Source organism: Nicotiana sylvestris, chromosome 11 (assembly GCF_000393655.2).
Source record: "Nicotiana sylvestris chromosome 11, ASM39365v2, whole genome shotgun sequence".
NCBI classification, from domain to species: Eukaryota; Viridiplantae; Streptophyta; class Magnoliopsida; order Solanales; family Solanaceae; genus Nicotiana; species Nicotiana sylvestris.
The window spans coordinates 86,034,165-86,049,874 of record NC_091067.1 but is presented as its reverse complement, the minus strand read 5'-3'; positions in this window follow the sequence as shown (position 1 = coordinate 86,049,874).

Genomic DNA, 15,710 nt, shown 5'->3' with positions numbered 1-15,710 from the left:
GATCTGCCACTTGGCGAGCTTGCCAGTGGGAATGGGCTTCTGGAAGATATACTTTAGAGGGTCCATTCTGGATATGAGATAAGTAGTGTAAGCACAGAAGTAATGCCTCAACTTCTGCGCGACCCAAGTCAGAGCACAACAAGTGTGTTCTAAAAGAGAATACCGGGCCTCGTATGGTGTGAACTTCTTACTGAGATAGTAAATGGCTTGCTCCTTTCTCCCTGTTTCATCATGTTGTCCTAAAACACAACCGAATGCTCTATCCGATACCGCAAGGTAAAGCAATAGGGGTCTTCCTAGCTCAGGCGGAACCAAGACCGGTGGCGTTGATAGGTATTCCTTGATTCTGTCAAAAGATTTCTGACAATCATCAGTCCATTTGGTAGCAGCGACCTTCTTCAACATTTTAAAGATTGGTTCACAAATGACCGTGGATTGAGCTATGAACCGGCTGATATAGTTGAGTCTTCCCAGGAAACTCATCACGTCCTTCTTGTTCTTTGGCGGTGGCAATTCCTGGATAGCTTTGACCTTTGATGGATCCAATTCTATTCCTTGACGGCTCACGATGAAACCCAATAATTTTCCAGCAGGAACCCCGAATGCACACTTGGCAGGATTCAGTTTCAGATTGTACCTCCTCAGTTTGTTGAAGAACTTTCTTATATCTGCCATGTGATCCCTAGCTTTCTTGAATTTTATGATGACGTCATCAACATATACCTCGATCTCCTTGTGTATCATGTCATGAAAGATGGTAGTCATGGATCTCATGTAGGTGTCCCCAGCATTCTTCAATCCAAAATGCATTATTCTATACCAATACATCCCCTACGGCGTGATGAATGCCGTTTTCTCTGCATCTTCTTCATCCATCCATATCTGATGGTATCCAGCAAAACAATCGACGAACGAATGCAGCTCATGCTTGGCGCAGTTGTCGATCAAGATGTGTATATTCGGCAACGGGAAGTCATCCTTGGGACTGGCCCGGTTGAGATCCTGGTAGTCGACGCAGATTCTAACCTTCCCATCTTTCTTTGGTACTGGCACGATTGGCTAACCATGTTGGATACTCTACCACTCTGAGAACCTAGGCTTTGATTTGCTTCGTAACCTCTTCTTTGATTTTCAAACTCATGTCGGGTTTGAATTTCCTGAGCTTCTGCTTTACTGGTGGGCATGTCGGGTTTGTTGGAAATTTGTGAGCTACAATGGATGTGCTGAGACCGGTCATATCATCATATGACCAGAAGAATATGTCTTCATATTCCTTTAGGAACTCCTTATACTCTTTCTTTTCTGATGGTGGCAGGTGAACACTGATGCGCGTTTCTTTGACATTCTCTGCATCTCCCAGATTAACGACCTCAGTTTCATCCACGTTAGACTTAAGCCTATTTTCAAAATTCGCAACTCCTCTAACGACCTCTTCCGGTATATCATCCTCTTCTAAGTTCGTATTCATTTGTTGCATTGTTTCATTGCAAGTCACAATCGTTGGTTCATTAGTAATACTATGTAAAATAAAGTGAATGATAGGAAAATAATAAGAGCGAGATATATAATAAACTGAAATGCTTCGATTAGAACCATAATTGTTTTGAATATCAGAGCTCTTTTCAAAATTAAAGACAATGCGGAAATAAAATCAGCTAGTAAAAAGTAAAAATGTGATGCATGGTGCATTGGTTTAGCCTTGCTACCCCGAAGCTTTCCGGGCCCTGGTGGTCCTGACCGACCAATTTGTGAGGCGTTCCCCTCGGTTCACAGCTTGTATAGAAGGGCCTTCCTCCCCTTCCTCCTCGAAAATAATACTGCAATCCATATCATCATCCCCCACGAACAGATTCTTCACAGCTGCCAATGCTTCATCTTCCTCCGACCCATATATAGTATCTGCCAGCTGGAAAGTTTGCTCCAAGTGAGGTATCGGGTGCTCCAGTGGGTAGTAGGGGCCACGCCATGGTGGCGACCAGTGATTGAAATCCTCCCAAGTGTACTCATACCCCAAACCAAATGTAGTACCATGTTTCTTCAGTTTGATGGGTTTGGGGATTCCCTGGAGGTTTTTGCCGAGTCCATTTCCAGGTTTGTACCCACACCAATTCAGGATACTTTCAATCTTATTATCCCATCATTTATCCTTGTATATAGCGTTGACTCACTCGATGTGGTGGTATGTTTCTCTGCCTATTCTTCTCCTGCCTCCGATCATCGGGATGGTTTGGCGACTGTATATAGGGTTTCTACCGTCGCCATGAATGATCACTTCCTGATGATTCCATTCAAATTTTACAGCTTGGTGCAAGGTTGATGCCACAGCCCCAGCGGCGTGGATCCAGGGTTGTCCTAGCAATAAATTGTAGGATGTCGGGACGTCTATAACTTGAAAGTCCACATCGAACCAGGTAGGTCCCATATGCAAGCATAGTCTAATTTCCTTAATGGTGGATCTTTGGGACCCATCAAAAGCTTTAACATTGATTGCTCTGTCTTTGATCTCGTGCAAATCTTTACCCAATGTCCTGAGAGTTATTAGTGGAAAAATGTTAAGGCTGGATCCTCCGTCAACCAAGATTCTGGTGATGAAATAATCTTCGCATTGCATGGTGATATGCAACGCCTTGTTGTGACTCAGTCCTTCTGGTGGTAACTCATCTTCGTGGAAGGTGATCTTGTGGCTTTCCAGCACTTGTCCTACCATATTCGCCATCTCGCCTCCCGTTATGTTGCTGGGAACATAAGCTTCACTCAATATTTTCATCAAGGCATTCTTGTGTGCCTTAGAGCTTTGCAAAAGAGCCAGGATGGAAATCTGCGCTGGTGTTTTGTTCAGTTGCTCAACGATCGAGTATTTTTTGGCCTGTATCTTTATCCAAAGGTCATCGGGTCCAGTTTCGATAGACCGTCCAGAGGCTTGCTTGCTGTACTCAGCTAAATGTTTCGGAGTGTATATCCTGCGGGTTCTGGTCATGCCCTATACGGCGATCGCTCCTCCAGTATGCGTCTTCCCTTTTCTCCTAACTTCCACTATGTAATTCCAAGATAGGGTGTTTAAATTGAATGGCGTCACTTCTGTCATGGAAACTGGAATAGGCATCCTCGGGGGTAACACAACAACTTCAAATGGTGCAGGCGCTTTTGGGATCCCAAACTCAACCTCAATTGGCCTCGGCGCCTTTGCAGGAGGCGCTTCAAACTCGAGCGGTACATACACATTTATCTCATCGCCCTCAGAAGGCTAGATCTGAACAACAATGGGATTGAGGGTGACTGTCGGAGTCTTAGGCTCATCTCCTTCAGCAATCAACCCGATTGACCCTTTGGGGTCCCAATAATCCTCAATCTCGATCATATGAATATCTCCACCCTTGTGGTCGGGCAGAGGGTTATTGCAAACATTGGGAAAGGGCTCCTTTTCTATAGTGACCTTATTGTCAATCAAGGTCTGAATCTTGTCTTTCAACGAGCGACACTCGTCGATGGTATGGCCTTTCATCCCGGAATGCGCAGGTTTTGTTCGGGTTGACCCATTGGGAGGGATTTTCTGGAGTTATGGCTTGGATAGGGGAAACATAACCGGCAGCTTTAAGTTTTTCATATAGTTGGTCAATTGGTTCAGCAATGGCAGTATATTGTCTGGGAGGTCTACGGTCAAAATTTGGTCTGGGTCAATGAAAGCTTTGGTGAGTAGGTGGTGATGAGTAATGAGAAGGTTGGGAGTTATATGCTTGGTACACAGGTGCGGGATGGGAATATCTTGGTGAAGTGGGTTGATATGTGGGTGGTGGAGGTGATTGGTAGGCGGGTGGTGGAATTTGGTATGTGGGTGAGGGTGCTTGGTAACTTGGGGAGGGTTGATATGTGAGTGGAGTTGAGGGATATGTTTGGTATTTGGTTCTTTGCGCAACCATTACGGAATTCACGTCCCTTTTCTTTGTCGTGCCACCAGACTGTAAGGCTTTATTGGTGGCCTGTAATGCTTCGAAATTAGTAACCATACCATTCTTGATACCTTCTTCGATCCTCTCCCCCAACTTAATGAATGTCGGAGAATTTCTGACCCTCTATCAGCATCAGCCTTTCATAGTATTGCGGATCCTAAGCCTGGACAAAAAACCTGTTCATCTGCTCTTCCTCTAAGGCTGGCCTGACCTTAGCAGCTTCTGACCTCCAACGAGTAGCATACTCGCGAAAGGTTTCTGTGGGTTTCTTCTTTAGATTCCGAATGTAGAACACATCTGGTGCGTTCTCTGTGTTGAACCTGATTCGGTCCATAAAATCGGATGTCATGCTCACCCAACTTGTCCATTTCTTTTAATACTGGCTGATGTACCAAGATAGGGCATCACCCTTCAGGCTCCTCATGACCAGTTTCATGCGGATCTTCTCGTCCCTTCCAACTCCTACAAACTTATCACAATACATTCTTAGATGGACCCTACGATCACTTGTACCGTCGAACATCTCAAACTTGGGAGGTTTGTACCCCTCCGGGAGTTCAACATCTGGCTGAACACAAAGATCTTCATAGTTCAACCCCTCAACACCTTTGCTACCTTCGACGCCCTGGACCCGGCTGGCTAGCTTCTTGAGTTCAGCAGCCAAATTCCTGATAAGGGAGTCTTTATCGTCTGAGTCAGATGCACCTGAGATTGGCTGGGTGTAGTGGGGTATAGTGTCCAAAAAGACAGGAGTATTGTGGAGGTGGTTGTTTGTGGTGTTTTGCGGTTCAGGAATGAGCAATGGAGTGTTACTACATGTGTTGTAGGCTTGGGTGTGAGCGGGTTGTATCTGTGGTTGTGGGGTGTTCTGTGGAGGTGCGGGGTGCGGGGTTCTAGGCATTAACATCAGGAGCGGCAAGAGTGATTGATTCGATTGCCAAGTTCCGGACTTGGTCCAATTCCTTCCAGAATTTCAGCAATGTCTCCTCAAGATGAGCAGCAGTTCCCTTGGTAATTGGAGTATTCTGAGAAGTCTCCTCAATTTAATTTCTAGTATTTGCATCTCCCATTTTGCTTTTGTTCCTGTTTCTGATAGGACTTAGAGGAGGAGGAGGTGGAGGGACCTTGGATCTCGTACTGTATGATGATGGTGCCAGAATGCACGAACTAACCTTTGGGGAGGGGAATAAAAATAAAATAAAAACAAAAAGGTAAAAAGTTAGTGTGGATTCTGAGGAAGAAAATATTGTGATATTTAAACACGTCGTGCAGGAATATAAGTCGTTTCCTAATTTGGGGGCCTCGTTGTGCCTGAGGTAGGCCTAGCAACAAATTAAATTTGGAGAACTTATAATGCTAAATGCCTCATTTTATTGATAAAAACAAGACGAGTCTTAAAACAACTGAATAATAAAAATATCACCAATGGCCAGTGGCCTTATTACATTATGAAAGTAGAAAATAAAAGTTCGACTACTTGGTCCCAGAAGGACCTTCCCCAGATTCGGTATTCTTTCCTCCCTCGTACAGCTGCACCAGCTCACGCAATCCTAACAGTAAGTAGGCTCGGGCCAAATGCCCGCCCGTATTTCCCTCGGCATTGTGGCAGTCTTCGATCCTTTTCATGAACTTTACTTCTAATTCTACTAGACCCCGTTCCAGATACCCTAACCGCTTGTTGGCATTGACAGCCATATCCTTCTATTCGCCGATCAGCTACTGGTGGGCTTCTTGTATTTCCCAGTGCTCATTTTCACACTCTTGAATTCTCTTGCGCAGTTGATTGTACTTAACCTGTGCTTCAGCTTTCTCGTCGATGATTCTGTGTCTGTGAATGAACCCGGGCTGACCCATACAGTTGTGATTATCTTCCAACCACCCCGAATAATACGGTACACACCCGGCATGATACCTGTCTGGCTCAATAGATTCTCTCCCTAAGACGATCTTGCAATGCCACAGTTGCTGAGCTTGGCATTTGTGAGGGCTATCATCGTCATGGAAATCACCCTTAAAGTGACTCATCTTGTCGACCCTTGGTATAATTTGTTTTCTCCCAGCCTGCCTCATGGCCCGGAGGGGAACGTAGAGATAAGTTCCCTTTAGACAAATGAGTATGAGAAATGGCGCATCTCGGGATCGAACAATGAACTCTTCCGTAGGGAACCACTCAACCATCCACTGTACCTGGTCCTCCTTCAGATTCTCAAATAGCTCTACCCATCCTCCGGCGTCTTCTGGCTGAGCGAACATGTTAGGCATATAATTCATACGCCTTGGCTGGTGGAAGGCAATGTGATCATCCCACTCTCTGCGCAGGATCTCCTGCCGGTATTCTCCCTTCTGGAGGTGCTCTATGAGCCATAGTTGAAGTAGTAAATTGCATCCCTCAAAAGGACTGGCCCTTCGCTGACAGTTGTCCAGGGCTCAGTATATCTCCGCGATAATCATGGGCACTATGCTGAAACGCTGCCCGCCAATCCCTTCCATCAGAGTCTTAGTTACCATGGCCAGTCTGGTGTGGATCCTAGCCTTCTTCATAGGGAACACTATCATCCCCAGGAAGCAAAACATGAATACGAAGACCCTCCTGTGAATATGCCCTAGTGAGGTGAGGGAAAATTCCTCCGAATAAGTGCGGTATGACATGGTATGGCCATATCTCTCGTACAGATAGTCGAATGGGATATACGAGTCTTTCAAATATGTCAAATCTGGGTTCTTCTTCAGTTCCATCATCTTAAGGAAACCCCTACCCTTGCGATTTTCTGGCATAAGCGGACCTGGAGTCTCCCAAGGAATACCAGCTAAACCTCCTATTTCTTCCAGGAAAGGAGTCATTTTAAGGTCCCCGAAGCGGAACACGGACATGTCACTATCCCAGAATAGAGTTGCAGCCTCTATGATTTTGTTGTCCGGCTGGAGTTCTAGAAGAGAGGGCAGATCCCCTAGGTATTTGCGGATGAGTGTCTGATCATTGGAGTGGAGGTCTTCCCACCAATTTAGCAGCCTTGGATGTATGTTGATTACCATGCCAAATCTGGGGACTTCGTGCCTCATTTTCTGCAAAACAGAGTGTTAGACCCTTACCCCACCAGACTCGACTATTTAAACCAATAATTAGCATAGCAAGCATTTTGTTCTCCAAATAAATGCACAGAATATGGTGGTGTCCGTTTGGGTTTCATGGAAACCCAGTGGACTTTGGACAAGGCTATCTTAATGAGTCATTATGTGGACAACATAACTGACTCGACTAGGGTTGACCATGATGCATGCACAATTTAAACAGAGTAAGGTTACTATTGGGGTATTAGACAGGTACCCTTGAGCGGACAACTCAAGAGGAAAAGGCACGGAACCGTCGACTGCACCGCTGATCGACTGGTTTTACCGCAAATAAACCTTTGCCGAATTTAAAGGGTGATAATATTGGAAGAGCGCAACCACTCATTATAAGCGTTGCTATGGTATTTGTTTTGCACGAGTGAAGTATGATGTTGAAGATACAGTTTACAAGAATGAAACAAATTGACACGTATTTCCATGTTGATAAGATAAATAATTGCAATAATTACAACAATATTGAAATAGAGTAGTAAAGGGAAGCAGTTAAAGAAAAAAGAAAAAGACATGCAAAGCCAAGTCAGTTTTTGCAATGAAAAAACTGAAGGATAATAAGTAAATAAAGCGATTAATGAAATAATAAAGTCACAAGCAACATGAAATGGTAAAAGCCTAAAGAAATCCTCAGCAGAGTCGCCATGCTGTCGCCACCCTCTTTTTCTCTAACCGTGAGGTCAGAAATCGGGTATACGACATTGGGAGGACAACTCTATTCCCTTTCGAGAATTGGGTTTAGAAGTTGAAGAGTCGCCACCTAATGATTATAGTGCATTAGGACACTTTAAGAAGGGTTTGAGATGAAGAGACCAGAGATTAGGGTAAGGGCTAGAAATTATCCCGAGGGGAAGGTGTTAGGCACCCCTCAAGATCCACTAGTGTGGTTCCCGGCCATGTTGCAATTGTGACTTTACAAGTAAACAATCAAGGCTCAAATAAGGATTCGCACATAAGATTGCGACCAAGTTGAAAATTTTCAAAGGTAAGTGAGAGGGCAGAATTCATGAAAAAGAGATTTGAACCATTTTACGAGAAGCGATGAAAGCAAATAAAGGGAGGGGAGTCTTAAGTTTATAATTAATATGGATCACTTCAATGCAATACCCAACGATCACTCCTCAGAAGAGGGGTCACACGTGATATTAGCGAATCAGTCATCATATCCATATCTACCCTTCCCACCCCGTTAAGGTATTTAAACGCGATCAGTCTCGTTTACTTATTGCATGCTAGTACCCGTCCCAACCTATCAGTCCCGGGGTATCAGGACTTCTAATCCTAAAGGGGAAGGAAAGGGATATAGGCATATATGGAGTTCAAAGGTTAAAATTCTAATTGCAACATACAAAACAAGTAACAAATATAAGGATGAACAAACAAATAGGTAAGGCTCAAGTAAACCCCTTAATCAAACAAACACTTAGTTTAGCATGTCTTGGCACATACTGATTTGGTCTTTAAATTAAACTTAAACAGCGAACGGACTGGTCCAACCCATATGTTTAGATAGAAAGTCTACATTAGGAAACTTGGATAAAAATATTAGTAATTAAGGTATTTCAAGCGAGTGATTTAAAGGGTACTGGTTTCAGGAAAAGTAGTCTAATGCAGAGGAGTTTTGAAAAGAAAGTATAGACTGCAGTAAAAATAAAACACAGAAATGGTTGTGAAAGAGTTTTAGAGATAGAAATATCTAAGGAAAGGGTAAGTCGCAACTGTTTTAAAAGACAATTTCAGGGTCTGAGTAAAACGTTTAGGCAGAATATTTAGAAAGAAACTGTTTCAGAAAAAGATGCCGATTTGAGGGATTTAAAAGCATACTGAGTCAAAAGAGTTTTTGTCAAAGAATTAAGACTTCTGAAATCGTTGTTGTATTAAGACGTTAAGGACCAGTTAATAGATCATTATTACTTTAAGCGAATCAGACGAGTTTAAGGCTAATCCTATAGGCATGATATCTATCTTGATTTTTTAAAACCTCTTATTGAACTTGTAAAAGATGATTGTGTTAATTAACCCTACAGTTTGCCTAATGCATATGCATTCCTTATAGGCATGATCTCTATATGCATCGATTACATGAACGTTAAGTCCTATAGGCATTATTTCTATGTGATTTGTAACACAATGAAGCATTGACCCTATAGGCATGGTCTCTAGGTGATATGGAATCAGAAACATTGAACAATCTTATAGGCAGGAAAAATTAAAATCCTAAAGCATGGTTTCTACCCTTACTGATGCAAGAATGTAAAACCCCTCCCACACCCTTTTACTATATTCCCCAAATTCCTTATACAAATTATTATAGACCAAAAGAAAGAAAATAAATACATTAATAACTAACAGCTAGATCCGAGCAGCCTAATTCAAACTTAATGTCCAATAACATGTGATTAACCAATTCTGGATTTCCAAATCCATCTCTTTATCCAAAGTGTTTCAAAGTTCCAAGGAATCTCAAGGATTCCTGGTATTGCTTACACTCAGGATACCATTTAGAACTAGAATAGTGCAGTGCGGAATAGCCAGCCCTCAGGCATCCAAGTTCAGTGGGAGCTCAAGGGTCCCAAAGAATGGCTTGCAAGAGAGGGGCAGAACTTAGAGCTAGGAGTAAGTGCAAAGTGAAAAGGAATTGGAGAGCCATAACAAATGGTGGTCATACCCAGCCACATGTGCAGACTGGCACACCCCTGACCATTTGTTTGGTAAAACAAGTTAGGAGCAGACCCTTGAGGGTCAAACCTAGGTCTGGATGGTGATTAGGACACCACCATACTCAGGTCCAGGCTCAAGCACATATAGGGGACAATGGAGTGGGAATTGATTGAGTTAGGAGGTTCAAAGAACCCAGCTCAGAGTCATAGACAGCAATATCAAAATGCTGTTATGGCTGGAATTATACTCACATACAAAGGGGAAAAGGGAAAGGGATTCACACAAGAAGAGTACATACAGAGTTACAGAAACATAAGGAAAGAAAGAATAACAGACTAAGATGTAAACACATGGTGAAAGAGAGAGCATGACAGGCTAGGAAATAAACACATAGTTAAGGGGGCATTATTTAACTAAGAATGACATACCAGTTGCAAGTACTAGAAGAGCAGAACAACAAAAGCAAGTAAACAGCCAGAAGTCAGCAGGAGCAAAATCGAATCTTCAGCAAATACTTGAGAGTTCAAAGAGAACTCAAGAATGTTTCAGAAAGTAGAAAGAGAAGAAGAGCAGAGTGCTCAATACTAGAGGTTGAGAAAGTAGTAGTAGAGAAAGTATTGAAAAGTTCGAAGTCTTTCTGTGTATCTCCCTTTTAAGTGCAAAAGGGGTAGCACCTTTTATAGTGCAGAAGACAAGTGAGAAGAAGGTAAGAAAATAATTTTGAAAGTCAATCACACAGATTTCCCTTCAGCCAAGGGATTGATTTCAAACGGGCATGACAAATAAGGAAAGGATTTTGATTTTAAATCTTTTCCAAGGCAGTATAACAGGGGTAAATACATGGAAATTCATTTAAGGAAATAGTTCAACATTACACGGTTTGGGCTAAATAAGGGAAGGCAATCAATCATAGCCAGTAAAAATCAAGGTTTGAGCCTTGGAATGAATGGATCCAACCACGAAAAGGGGAAGAGAAACTTAATTTGAAGAAAATCATTAACAATCAATCATACCCTTTTGAAAAGGGACTCGGAATCAATCACAGGCTGGCCAAAGGCCTTTTGAATGAAGAGAAAGTCATATAAAAACCATACAGAGACAAGAGAGAGTTGTTGCAACACTAGCAAAGAAATTAGAGTAGCAAGGAAAGTTAGGTTCATAGACTCAAAGTGAGTCTTTGAAAGCGGGTCAGGGTTCTGAATTGAACCCTATCCCAAGTACACAACCAAGCTTGTCAAAAAACCTTCAACACTAGGGTTTTCTGACTCAAATTAGATACATAGGCGAAGAACAACAAGTAGAATAGGCTCAATAGCCTCTCTCAGAAACTCATGAGAGAATAAGCAAAGAGGAAAGCAAATTCAAAATACAGGGAATACATTTAGGCAAAGCTTTATTGCTTAAACAAGTTTAGGAGAGACAAGTAATACAGGTTTAGGAAAATAGTAGAAGAATCATGCTTAAGGCTTTAAACAAAAAATCCAGTGAAGGCAGGCAAGGAGCAAAAGCTCAGTAAAAAATACAGTAGAGGGATATGCGAGGGAGACACATAAAGCATGCTTATAGAACCCAGTAGGAGAAAGAACAAAACACAAAAACAGAAGAACATGCGTAATAACGGCAAAACACAAGAACATAGGAGAAGACATGCGAGGAAAGAACATAAGACATAAGCGAAAAACTCGTAAGAAACATGGCATATACAGATTCACACAAAGAAAAGAAGAAGAAGAAAAGACAGAAGTCGTTTTAAGATTTTTGAAAACCCTAAATCGAAATAGACTAGTTTTGAAAAAGAAAAATTGGGGAAAAGTTTTAAAACTTCGAGTATAACATAGATTTACCACAGATCTAAGAAAAATAAAAGAAAAAGGAACCTCGAACAGTTTTAGGGTTTCTCAGAAATCCTAGAAACGAGAAGGCTTGGAAAGGGTCTGGTCTCGAACAGGTCTGAGCCATATCTATGATTTTTTAAGGCTTGAACACGTCGGAACGAGTCGAAGAGGCCATAGGACCTCAGATCTATGGAGGATCTGAACGGGCATCGTTGAGGTCTAACCTTGAAATCTCGAACAACCATGATTTGGGGGTGAAGGGAGGTGAGCATAGGCCGTCCATGGCATGAGAAGCCATGGACTCCGATGAGATTTTGTCGCAGAAGACGAGGAAAATGGATAGGGTTTTTTTGAGTGTTAGAGAGCGTTTGAGAGAAAGGGAGGGTTTGAGGGCGGCGGTCGAAGAGAAATGAGAAATAGGGTTAGGTCGTTCGAAATTTAAAAGGAAAGGAGGGATGAAGGCCGTTGATCAAAAGGATCAACGGCCAGGATCTGAAGATACAAACGGACGGTTTAGTTAATAGGTCAGGGGTCGGGTTAAATTTGAATTGGGATGGTCCAATTTGTGCTTGAAGTTGGCTGAGTTTGAGATGGAATTGTGGTTAAAATTAAAACAAATTGAGGCTAAAATTGAAATAGCCAGTTTTTCCCCTATTATTTTATAAAAATAGTAAAAATGTTTTAAAAGCAAATTAAAGGTACTGAGTTAATACATAATATCTAAACCTTAATTTAAAATATTGGTATCAATTTATATTTAAGAAAAATGCTATTAAATCTTAAAGAGGATAGCATTGCAATTACATGCAAATTAGTTTTAAAATACCAGACGAATTTGTAAAAAATATGAAAAAAATCATGCTGACTATATTTGAGGTAATTATGAGAATAAAGTAAATTATTTTCCAAAATGGAATTTTTTTTGGAATAATTATTGGGATTTTATGATGTAAAAATAGGCCATAAATTGATTTAAAAATTATTAAAACTGCCAAAACCCTTTGGGGTACTTATATATGCACATATATGTCATTTTGAAAATATATAGGGAAAAATTGGGTATCAACACTCGGAACATCTGAAGGAAAATTGGTTCCAAATTGGAAAGGTCTATACATTACAACAAGAGTACTGTCAAAAGAGTGCGTTGTATTTGGGACACATAGAAGGAAATGTCCCTGAAACAACCGTCAATGCAAATGCAGCCAAAAGGTACTATGTTGGATGAAGGCGAAATAAGGTTGGAAAAAGGTTAAGCCCCACGCGACTAGCCGTTGCGCCAAAGTTTGAGGAGCCAAAAGTTTCCCAATGCTCCGAAGTTAAAAAAACAAGAAAAAAAAGAGAAAAGAAAAAGAAAAGAAAAAAAGAAAAGAAAAGAAAAACAACAAGTCGGAAGGGTAAGGCCTACAGAGGCAAAATAAAGTCAATAAGGTTGAGTTCCTCCGACCAACCGTCATGGCGAAGTCTGAAAAAATCAGAGGTTCTCCAGGGCCTGAAATGAAATCGGTCCTCAAGGAACAAGCAGTTGCAGTTGAGATCTTCATCAAAGAAACCGGGCCAAGATCAAGTGATTGAAACAATATAGGCCACAAAATCAACCACAATTTCAAACTAACAATTATTCTTTGTTTGAAAACATGAAACAGGTGCAATCCAAAGCAACCTTACAAGAAGCAGGTGCAACCAAAAGGAACTGCGCAAGGGCTAGAAACAGCTTTGCATCAATAATCAATCCAAAAGGGACTTCTCCTCCAAATTCTTTCCTGCATTTTTACTCATTTTCTTAAATAAAAAATATGAAATAAAAAGAAAGAAGAAGACAAATTCAAAACCATGGTAGCATAGGGTCTCAAATCTCTAGCTACGTCTTTTCCAACATAGGGTTCCATTCCCTAGTCGATTCCAGCATAACCTGGTAATCTTTTCCAACATAAGGTCACACTCCCTAGCTGATGCCAACATAACCTGGTATTCTTTTCCAACATAGGGTCCCACTCCCTAGCTGGTGCCAGCATAACCTAGTAAACTTTTCCAACATAGAGTCTCACTCCCTAGTTGATTTCCGGCATAACCAGAGGACCTTTCCGGCATAACCCGATGGCTTCCCCGGCATAATTCAAGGACATTTCCGGCATAACCTAAGGACTTTACCGGCATAACCTAAGGACCTTTCTGGCATAACCCGAGGACCTTTCCGGCATAACCCGATGACTTTCCCGGCTTAACCCGTGGACCCTTTTCGGCATAACCCAATGACTTCCCCGGCATAACCCGAGGACCTTTCCGGCATAATCCGATGACTTTTTCGGCATAACCCGATGACCTTTCCAGCATAAATCGAAGACTTCCCCGACATAACTCGAGGAATTTTTTCCGGCTTAACCCGATGACTTCCCCGCCATAACCCGAGGTTCTTTTTCTGGCATAACCCGATGATTCTCCCCGGCATAGCCTGATGACCTTTTTCCGGCATAACCCAATGACTTTCCCGGCATAACCCGTGCACCTCCTCGGCATAATCCGTGGACCTTTTTCGGCATAACCCGATGACTCTCCACGGCATAATCCGATGACTTTTACGGCATAACCTGTAGACCTCCCCGGTATAACCCGAGGACCTTTTCCGGCATACCCCGATGACTTTCCCATCATAACCCGTGGAACTTTTTCAGCATAACCGGATGACTCTCCCCTGCATAACCCGAGGACCTTTTCCGGCATAACCCGATAACTATCCCCGGCATAACCCGATGACTTTCCCCGCATAACCCGAGGACCTTTTTCGGCATAACCCGATGACCTTCCCGGCATAACCCGTAGACCTTCCCGACATAACTTATGGGCCTTTCTGGCCTAACCCGATCATTTTTCCAGCATAACCTGGTAATCTTCTTAACTTATGGCCTCCGATTCCCATTTGATTTTATTTTAGATATAGGGTATCCACTCCCTAATCTCTTTTTCTCAAGGATACACAATCCCGATTTTAATTGCTTTCAATAAAGAAATAGTTTATATCTTTTTGCAATAACTCACAAAATTTTCCTAGTGTAAATTGGGGCAGAAAAATTTCGTTCGTTTGTTCGTTTGGTGCCTGAACAGGTTTTTACCATAAGGCACGAGGTTTGAGATGACCAGAAGAAGAAGTCTAAATCCAAATAAAAGAAAAGAAAAACAAGAAAAGAAGTGAACTCTAAGGGTAGAAGCGGATAAAAGATGCGGACTGCTCAAGATATAATCAAAGTCACAAGCTTTGCATATCCTGCCTTGATCCAAAAAGCTGGAGAAGAATGAACCAGCGGCTGCAGCTAACGAGCATGAAGATTCAGATAAGAGTCTGCAAAAGAACTTGCCAAGACTCAAGATCAAGCTTTAGAAGGTTTATAGATAGGAATCTTGTAACTCATAGTTGATAGGCTTAGCTAGTTTAGCTTTTTATTTTTCATTTTGGTGTAATAAGGAGCTCAGCAAGCAGAAACAACAACAACAACAACAGTGAAATCATAGTTTCTCGGTAGTCGCAGCTACCAAAACATACAGAACTACACCGACCTGATTCCTTTATAGCCAAGGATATGTAGGCAACCTCTGAACCAAGGTTCGATAAAAAAATTTCAAAATGCTTCCAAATGGAATTTCAAATGGGCAAAAATTACTCGTATTTGCTCACTTTATCTTTGCCCGAAAACTCTTCATGTTTCCGAGCAAAGAGGGGCAGCTGTGAGCACCTAATTTTTACCGTGCATGAAAATAACTCCTAAAAAAATACCAAAAATAATTTTTAAGGGATTTTAGAAGGTTTTCTTTATTTAGTTGCATTTCATGCATTTTTAATATTTTAAAATCATAGAAAAATCATAAAAATTATCTTGTTTTAATTTCATGCCATTTCGGTTTAATTTGCATTTAGGAATTTAATTTCATAATTTAATTGCATTCATTAAACAAAAATCACAAAAAATTACTACAATAGTCATGTCCACATTTTAACTTTTAGTTTTAAATTAATTAGTGTTAAATTAGTAAAAATAAGTAAGATTAACTTTACAAAATAATTTAAGGTAAAACCTAATTTAGGATTTTATTTAGCTTGTTTAATTAATTCAGTTAGATATTTTTTAAAATCAAAGAAAGAAAGAAGAACAAC